This window comes from Lygodium microphyllum, chromosome 18 (assembly GCF_053477565.2).
Source record: "Lygodium microphyllum isolate KBCC chromosome 18, Lygodium_microphyllum_v1.1.10, whole genome shotgun sequence".
Taxonomy (NCBI): domain Eukaryota; kingdom Viridiplantae; phylum Streptophyta; class Polypodiopsida; order Schizaeales; family Lygodiaceae; genus Lygodium; species Lygodium microphyllum.
The window spans coordinates 89,407,270-89,416,679 of NC_141152.1; positions in this window are offsets into that span (position 1 = coordinate 89,407,270).

The window sequence follows — 9,410 nt, forward strand, 5'->3', positions numbered from 1 at the left end:
GTAGATACAATCACTACATGTACTCAATTATAAGCACATAACCCAAGCTTTGAGACTTTGACTCAAAGAGCACCTTGTTTACTAACATAATCCTACATTACATAGGCTTACTCAAATGATTTTGTCCCAAAACTATGAATAAACTATCAAAAGATTTCATATATGGCAACCCCTAAATTATCAATTGGGCATAATGCCAAGCTTGAGCATACATTAGATCTTACTAAAACCCTACATGGGAACTAAATCAGTGCTTCAACCCTATTATGGATAGTGTTATTACAAGAAATAAAAACAACACCTATGATGTCCCAAATCTTCATAAAACCATGCACTCTTATTTTAGCAATGTTTTATCATCCCCAAAGCACCAAATATATGAAGGAGATGTCTCTAAAGGCCCTACAATACCCTTAAAAACCTTTGTTACAATAGATACCATGTTGGTTACTATTAGTTGTTGAGATTTAGGCAATCACACCCAGTTGTATGCCTCTTTGTATGGAGCAATGGGCAAGGAAAATACTAGCAGTCTAGGAAGAAGTCCTAAATCCCATAACCACAATGGTGCAAAATGCTACTTATGCAGCTTCTATAAAGCATTGTAATTGACTATCACTTTCACAATGTGTAATGCAATATTATGATGCTTTCCTCTTTCAGTTAGTGTCATTGTCATTGTCAATCCATTACACAAATTTTTTTTTATGAGTCCAAGCTTCCATCTTGGAACCTAACTCACTTGTGTAATAATTGTCTCTATAGTCTCTATGTCAACATGAATCTACCTTCATCTTCCATCCTCCATAGCTCCTACATGGTCGACGTTATTCATGTTGATTGGTTTTTAAGCATGAAAGTATTGATGTTGTATGAGGTGGATGCTTGTAGCAAGTGTATGCTTGTATGAGGTGGATGCTTGTAGCAAGTATTGATGCTTGTAGCAACCAAAATTCATGTAGCAACAAGCTGAATTTCTACAGTACCTATAGCATCAAGCTAAATTCTTACACTTCCTACAGCAGAAAAATGTACTACATCAAACAAAAATACAGTCAGAAGTAATACAACAACCTCAAAAATAGCAAATACGACAACCATATGATGATTACTGATTCCAAGTACCTGAAAATCAGCAATTATAAGTTGTTGTGGATTATCTTACATATTTCTTTCAAGATGCAATGTCTTATTCAAGATCCAAATTGGGTGGTACATTGCCATACATTTATTATGATGAAAATACTAGAGTATCATTAATATTTTTTCAAGTCAATGCAATTATTATTTGCATTTGGAGCAGTAATCTACTTATTCTATTATGGTTTTATATCCTCATTCTCTATTATATACTATGGATGCCATTGGACCTTAGTTATGTTGGTCTTATATGTGAGGCAGCCTCTATTTGTCTCATGAAGTTCACTGCCTCATGAAGCGCAATTTTGGGACAGTTGCAAAAATGTGACCTGATGAGGCATTTTGTGTATTCTTCTCATCGATATGGTCAATGTGATGTCTATGCTTGATGTATGATGGATTTATCTGATTATGAAGAGAATCTAGCAGTTGGCCCTATCATCTATGGTGTCTTTGTCTCATTTGCAACACGTTCTGTGTGTTGCACTTCTCATTTTCTGATCTGTAGTGTTGAATATAGTATGTCTATGCTTCTATATGGTTAGTTCTGAGTTTCCATGGTTTCTGGATGCAATATAGAGTATTTATCCCATGATGCATTCTGTGTCTTGTTATGTATTCTGCATAGATAGGGTAGCAATAATTACTTCCTCCATGTAATGGCCCAAGAAAAACAGGACTTGTGTATTTTCATATGATGATATAGTCTGCAACTAGACTGGTGAGGGTCACAGGGATCAAGATGTTGAAGTGAGGCATGGTTGAAGAGGGCTTTAAGCTTTCACAATAAGAGCTTTTATCAAAGAAAAAGCACAAACTCGGAATCAGGCAGATGTGAGAACGAGGGAGTCAGCATGTTTGTATGGGGGTGAAGGTGACGATACAAAACCATTCTTGAAGCACTCACAACAGATGCCAACGTTGCACAAAGAGAGTCTAAATTCATATCCGCCAAGAGCTTCAGATCCAATGCGGAGAAGTTTGAATTCCAAGTTGAAGTAACGTGCCTAATGGATATTATCATCCATTCTCTATATAGCAACAAATACATTTTTCTTCGTGGGTCTATTTCGAATGCATCTGATGCACCGGACAAAATTCGTTTCTTAGCTTTATGGACAAAGAAGTATAGGAGGGGCATGCTTTCATAAAGTGTTGGGAAAGATGAATCTTAAAGGCGCCTAGGCAGGTAGAAAGACTCCTACGTCAAATGTTTGCTGCAGACAAAGAAAGGGGACTATGGTCCTGCTAACACTTTACTTATTGATGATACTCCATACAAAGCCTTACTCAACCCTCCTCATACAACAATTTTCCAGCGTTTATACGCTGTATCTGATTTTGAAGATAATTTCTTAGGTTGTGAATGGCTAAGGTATTTGAAAGGCATTCTCGCTGCCACAGATGTTCAGTATTACATAGAAAAGAACCCATTTGAAGAGCCTAGTCGATTGCAAGAACTGAATTAGAGGAGTTGAGTACATGACAAAAAATGCAAGATATTGGGAAGTGACAAGAGCTGAATCGATGAGAAGAAAAGCACGCAAAGATAATGCTTTGATATGCTCGAAGGAGTGCATAATCGAGTCCTACAAGGTGTGTGGTAGATGCAAGCTTAAAGCTTTTGAGAGTGGCTGTTACCTTCCTAGGACAAGGAAACAAATTAGAAAAGTTTGACTTCCCATTCTTCATCTTGTCTTTAGCATGAATGCACTCTGAAGTCTTGGTATTGTTGAGGGCCTTCAATATATTGGATTTGGAATAGAGTTTTACCTCCAGTACACATTGGTTCTGATTGTACTGGCAGCTATACTGGTTCTGAGTATCTATCATGTGTTGATTCATCGCTTCAAGTTGAAGCACAATAATCATGCGACTGCATTGGGCTACTATGTTATGTGCACTGAAGTCAAAGAGTTCGAGCGAGCATCATCGAGTGCGAGCACAGCTCTAAAATGTGTTAAGAATTTGTTCCGAGCATTGAGTAGCCGGACAAATTCAAGTTTGTGGAAACAACTTTTGTGAATCAATAAGTCGAATCGTTTTGAGTTCTTTGAGTGTTTACTTTATTTCATGCTTGTGATCTCGAGTAAATAGAGGCCCGACGCCTTCCGACAATCGAACTACTACGAGGCGAATCCGTTTCACATCTGATGAACCCGACGTGAAGGCCGGAACGCAGATTGCGAGCGGGCCTGCTATTTACAAGTAATGCAACGTGTGTGTCTATGGGTGGGGTTCTTCTTTTTAAGAGTTTGTATGTATGCATGCAGGATATTGTGATGCTTATGTTCATGTGTGTAAAAAGCATTAGCGTCGGAGTGTTGTATGAGCTCGTGCGTATACGTCTATCAACTATGATGTTGTGTGGATGTGACGGCTTGTTTGCATGATGTGATGTGGTGACTGAACGAACAGAGGATACGCAGCCCGCCGTCCACAGTAGCCAAAATAAGAAACAAGCCTGCAGATCACGTGAAGATGAAGGAAGAAGGTGGTGGGAGAGGAGAGAAAGAGACGCGCCGTCCACAGTAGCCAAAATAAGAAACAGGCCTGCAGATCACGTGAAGATGAAGGAAGAAGGTGGTGGGAGAGGAGAGAAAGAGACGAGTCCAGAAGAGCGAGATACGCTGAATCAGATCAAGGTGGAGGAGGCGCCTTTGAAAGTAGCAGGAGCCGGGTGAGTCCAGAGGAAGACGGACATGGTTGCATGAGAACTGCTGAGTCAAAGTGAAGCCGCCAGTTTAACCAAGCTTGAGCTGACAAGTGACTGCCACCCATTCTATTCTCTCCACACAGTGGGCTTGGAGGGTTGCCGTAACAGGGAGGAATCATGGTGGTGATGTAGTCTGTATGTTTGCCAAGATTGACTACGAAGGGGGAGATGCAGAGAAATCGGGAGTATACCCAATTTGATGTTTATGCTAGTATTCATGAAGTGAACCAGCTACTATGTAGATAGGCCTATGTTATGGATATTGAATCCTTTAATGAAATGATTATGTCCACACTAGAGTAAAGGACTACAATGGTGATTTCCATTTCTTGCTTTTGAAGCTAGATAGGGCTTAAGATGTACATTTTGATATTTTCTTTACTTGTGTATTGTCAATGTTATAAGATGTGAAGTATACATATGTCGTAATTCATGGAAGTTTGGGAAGTTTGTGCTAATTACTAGAAGTTATGCATATTTGTTGGGGGCAAATATATCTAAGGTATTTTTAGGATTTAGTTTTTTGCATATCTTGAGGTGACTAAGTAATGAAGATAGAATAGACCCATGGCTTATCAATTCTACTTGGGTTGCCTTATTGGGCTGGGGTTGTAGACCATTAGAATTTATCTAAGGAAGTTCATTATTGGTAACCAAGTTATTATTGAGCACCATGATCCTAAATCATTATAGGGAAGGTGGAATAGATTCGAGATGAGAGAGTGTAAGAGAATATGGTTTAGTTTAAGATCGAGACAAGGGAATTGAGCTAACTCCCCCCTCCCCTCTCTCTCTCTCTCTCTCTCTCTCTCTCTCTCTCTCTCTGGCTCATTCTCGTAGCCTCTTGAAGGGATATCCTTCTACCTCTCTCTCTCTACCTCTCTCTCTCTCTCTCTCTCTCTCTCTCTCTCTCTCTCTCTCTCTCTCTCTCTCTCTCTCTGGCTCCTTCTCGTAGCCTCTTGAAGGGATATCCTTCTACCTCTCTCTCTCTACCTCTCTCTCGCAGCCTCTTGGGGTCTCCTTGTGTCTCTAACTGCTCCCTATGCCTCTTATTTATAGTGAATTGGAGAAGAAGAGTTGTGACTGAGAAGTGGAGCTTTTTATGGAGGGAGATCTTGGAAAGATCAGTTATCTGATGCTCAGATAATAAATCCAATGGTTCCATTGGCTCCGAAAGGGGGGTTAAAACCCCAAGACACTTGATTGGAAAACTCTCAGTTCACTCCTTCTTCTTTTCTCTGTTCGTAGTGCTCTTTTCTATCTATAGACTACAATCGAGGTGCGCACGATTTCGCCAATCTCTCTCTTTTTTTACTTTTTATTAAATCTTCAAACTAACTAACATATCACTTGTCTTTTCTTTTAAAAGACATCCAGTTCTAGAAATCTCCATATCTTTTTTTAAAAGGATAATATCTAAAATATTCTAGTCTTGTCCTAAAATCTAATATTTTTAGACCATCCTTACTATACACATTAACATTAGTGATTAATATAGCTCATCTCTCTTGTTCACGTTGTAACTTCCATGAAGGGTGGCTACGGTCCTTGTTAATTCATAAAAAATATTGAGTTACAACTCTCAGTTTTATTTATTTATTTATTTTTAATATTAGTTAGCTATTAACATTAGTTATTTTTTTCAAACTTTAGTTAGTAACCTTACTAACTTATTAATTAATTAACTAACTTTTGAACTAACCAACTAGCTTTTATTGCTTGGAAATATTACATATAGCTGGAGAGCAGAGTGAGATTGCATTGTGATAACCTTAGTAGCGTTATGTTGGCTAGCAATCCTATCTACCATGCTAGGTCCAAACATATTGAGGTTCACTACCATTTCATCAGAGAAATGGTTCTTACATGGCAGATTGACTTGATTCATGTGAAGACTGAAGACCAATATATGTTTATCAAGTCTCTTAGTAAAGAAAAGTTCATATATTTCAAACAGCTACTTGGAGTTTATCAAATGGTTTGAGCTTGAGGGGGAGTGTTAGAATATCAAGCTCCCGTTACTCTTTAGTCAGTCTATCTTTATGTGTGTGACCGATACAGCTGTACATGTGTGTGACATTCAATAAGCTGGTGTAGTCACTTAGTGACTTAACCACATTTAGTCTTGGTTAGTCATATCTATGTGTGTAAGTCCCTTTTAGTTAGTATGATAGAAGAATAATGGAAGAAGAACAACAATGAGCTGAGGATCCATCTTCCGCTCCACTATGTCTCTCTCCCTCTCTTCCAACACTGATCATTGCTCTTTGCAACATCCTCAGGTCATCAAAGAATATGTTGTTACATCTGTCAAAGTTTAGCACTCTCTTCTTTCTAGGATAGTTGTCTATGATGTGAAAGGACTCACCAAAGACTTCCAAGACTCACTAGTTGATGATGCATCTTCTTTATTGAACAGAAGATGTCTTTGAAAGCAAACACCCCTTGACCCTTTTCCTTTTCAATGTCTCTTGTATAACTTTGAAGAGCTGGGTATAGCTTTGTCTACTAATCCCCACCATGTTCAAGGTGCTTTGGATGTCCTCTTTGTCTAGGCAAGTCCCTTGTAGGAAATTTTCAATGCATTGCTCCTTGGCGTTCTTAAATCTCTTCTCGATCAACTTGCTCCTTACAACTTTGGGAGAAATGATGTTGCTATAAGATTTTGATGCTTTCTCCACATTCCTCATTGCTTTGTCCGAATGAAGAATGGCCTTATTGGTTACAACAACAACATTAGAGCAAGAAATAATACAAGTAGTTTAGGGTGAGTGACCAACTGTTATCATATGGCTGCTATTATTCTCCTACAACCTCTACTTCCAGGCTTGAGAGTCTCAATTTTATTTAGATTTCTCTATCTCTTAGACCTCTTGAGATTCGTTTCCTTCCACTTGTTACATATAGCTAGGTTTCAAGCCTCCCTATTTTTTCCTAGCTCTCCTCCAATTGTTTCATCATTGTAGCTCTTTCTTAGAGTAACCACATGTTTTGCAACTTCAATATGTTTGAGTGCCCTGCTAGATTCTTTGTATAAGCTAGAAGCCCTTAGCTATTGTCTCCAACAAACCCCAGTAATGAGAAACAAGATGAGAATGGAGGGGTGCCTCTCATTGTGGGACCCATAGGATACAACATGCCATGAGTCTATTGATTGATATTCTTTCCATCCTTTTGATCTCATTATCTCTAGCACACTTGGTGTATTGACAGGTAGACACCTAGTTTCTTTTGCGAATGGGTTCATAATCATCTTCCAGATCAATATGGAGATGGTATATACGTTTCTGACCAGCCATGTTTGCAATCAAGTTACATGCAATGACCCATACTTGCAATGTTTATGTGGTTTAGATTCCCTAGAAAAACAAAGAACACAATATTAGTGAGTTTGGGAATCTCCCAATTCCCATTTTTTGAATACTAAAAAGGTGGCACCCAGATAACATGTCCATAAGATTCTCAAAACCATATGATGTGACCTATCATTGGAAACCGCTTCAAAAATGGAATCTATTGAGCTATAGAGCACTTGATTTGGAGTTATAGTGTTCAAGTTGTGACAAATACAAAGATTTGATCATGTGTCCCAAACTTATGGGAAATTCCCATATTCCCCAATATGGTGTTAAAGGGACATTTACTTAGATGTGGCATGGTGATGGCGTAAGTGAAGTGAAGGTCTTTCATAGCAAAAGGATCTACTCTAGCTACTACTATGCAAACAACCTCCCAGCTCTACAAAGGACATGCATTACGTGAGCATACCTCTGGTGTATTTGGTTGGATAGCAATGCTTCAATCTTTTCAAGACATTGCAAACAACTGTAGCATCTAATATTTGATTTTACTTCACAAGGATTGTACCTGTTTTTTGTTTTGACTTTTGGTTCTTTTTCGCATAACTTGGAGGAAGTTTCATATATATTTTTATGCCTTTGAAGAAACCCATGTAACACAAAGTTGAAATTAAAATGGAATATAAAAATCAAAAAAAGCAAATCTCACATGGAGATACAACTACCCACATGATTAGATTGTCGAACATCCATGTGATGATAGGGCTTCAAGGCTTGCAATATCAGACCACGGCTATCCAATGATTAGATTGTCAAATGTCCATGTGATGATTGGGCTTTCTACAATTCTTATTCTTTTAGGTCTATTCTTCCTACTCCGTGGTTTTTTCTTCCTACTCAGTGAGGACTATTGTGTTGAGGATTCTACTTCCTAGTATCTTTTGTGTTAGCTCAAGGTGGGTGCACTTTTAGGGCTCCATTTTTCCTAGGTGCTATTATGAGCTTGCTAGTACACAATCACGCACCGAGGGCAAGCCCCAACAAGCACTACCTTGACATCGGATAGGATAGATAATCTCTTTGGTGAGACCACAGAAAACACCTCGTCTCAGCAGCAAAACAAGTCAACAACAAAGGATAAGGGATGAATAGTTGCATTTTCACTTGCATGATCACATATAGCTAGTTATAGGATGAATTTTGGGTGCCACGCAACAACTAATTAGATAGTTGTGCATTGCAAGGAAAAAAAAATGGGATGAGTATCTAGTACTTAGCAAATTTGGATTTACAACACAAGAACTACATGAGTATGGCCTACGCCTTGAGAGAAGGGTTGCTCTCAAGACTTGATTGATGCTGATCTCCCTGAACAATGGCTCTTAGTGTTCAAGTTGCAGCATCAAAGAATGCAAAGATATACATAAACCATCTACATCCTAAATTTTTTGAGGATTGTAGACTACTCTTTCACAAGCTATATCAAGTCCCCCCATCATGTGGGGAGATCATGGCAAAGTTTGCTAGAGGCTACACATTTGAGAGGTGTAGTGTTGCACAAGAAGACCCTTCTATGCATAAGATTACATGGGAAAAGTTTGAGACGTCCATGCTAAAAATATTTTAGGGTGGCCTACATGATTCAAATAGAAAGAGTGATTGCACGTAGGATGCAAGCAACATGTGCACTAAAGAAGATAATGTTTTCAAGCCAGGACCTTTTGAACTAGATTACATTTTCAATTTTGCAAGGCATTACTGAGAGGGTTCTGGCAAGTTGTACGCAAACGTTGAGCAGGGTACATGAGCCAAGGGCATCTCTTCAATGAAAGAATGAGAGCTTATCAACGATTGAGGGCTCCAATACCGTGGCTAAAAGAATTAAGGGCAACATTATCATGTTTGAGCAATGCCTTGGAAGCTACACCAGCAAGGGCCACCTAATGCTACCGAGGAGCTAAATGAAGTGAAGACCGATCTAAATGCATCAAAGCGCGTGCTCCGTTGACTTGGAATGATTGAGGATTTGTAGCTTCTTGCCTAAGAGGTGAAATCTCACAAGTACTTTTGCTTTATCTTTTGGTGTTAACCCCAACACGAAGAAAGCAAAAGAAAAAAGCAAAAGAAAGTGGAAAAGACGCAGGGCAAAGGCGGAAAAAAGGTAGCCCGACTGAAGAAAGAAGAGGAAAAAAGACCAAAAGCGCAAGGGCAACCTTAAAAGTCCAAGGGAAATGTAAAAGGGGAAAGGCGCATTT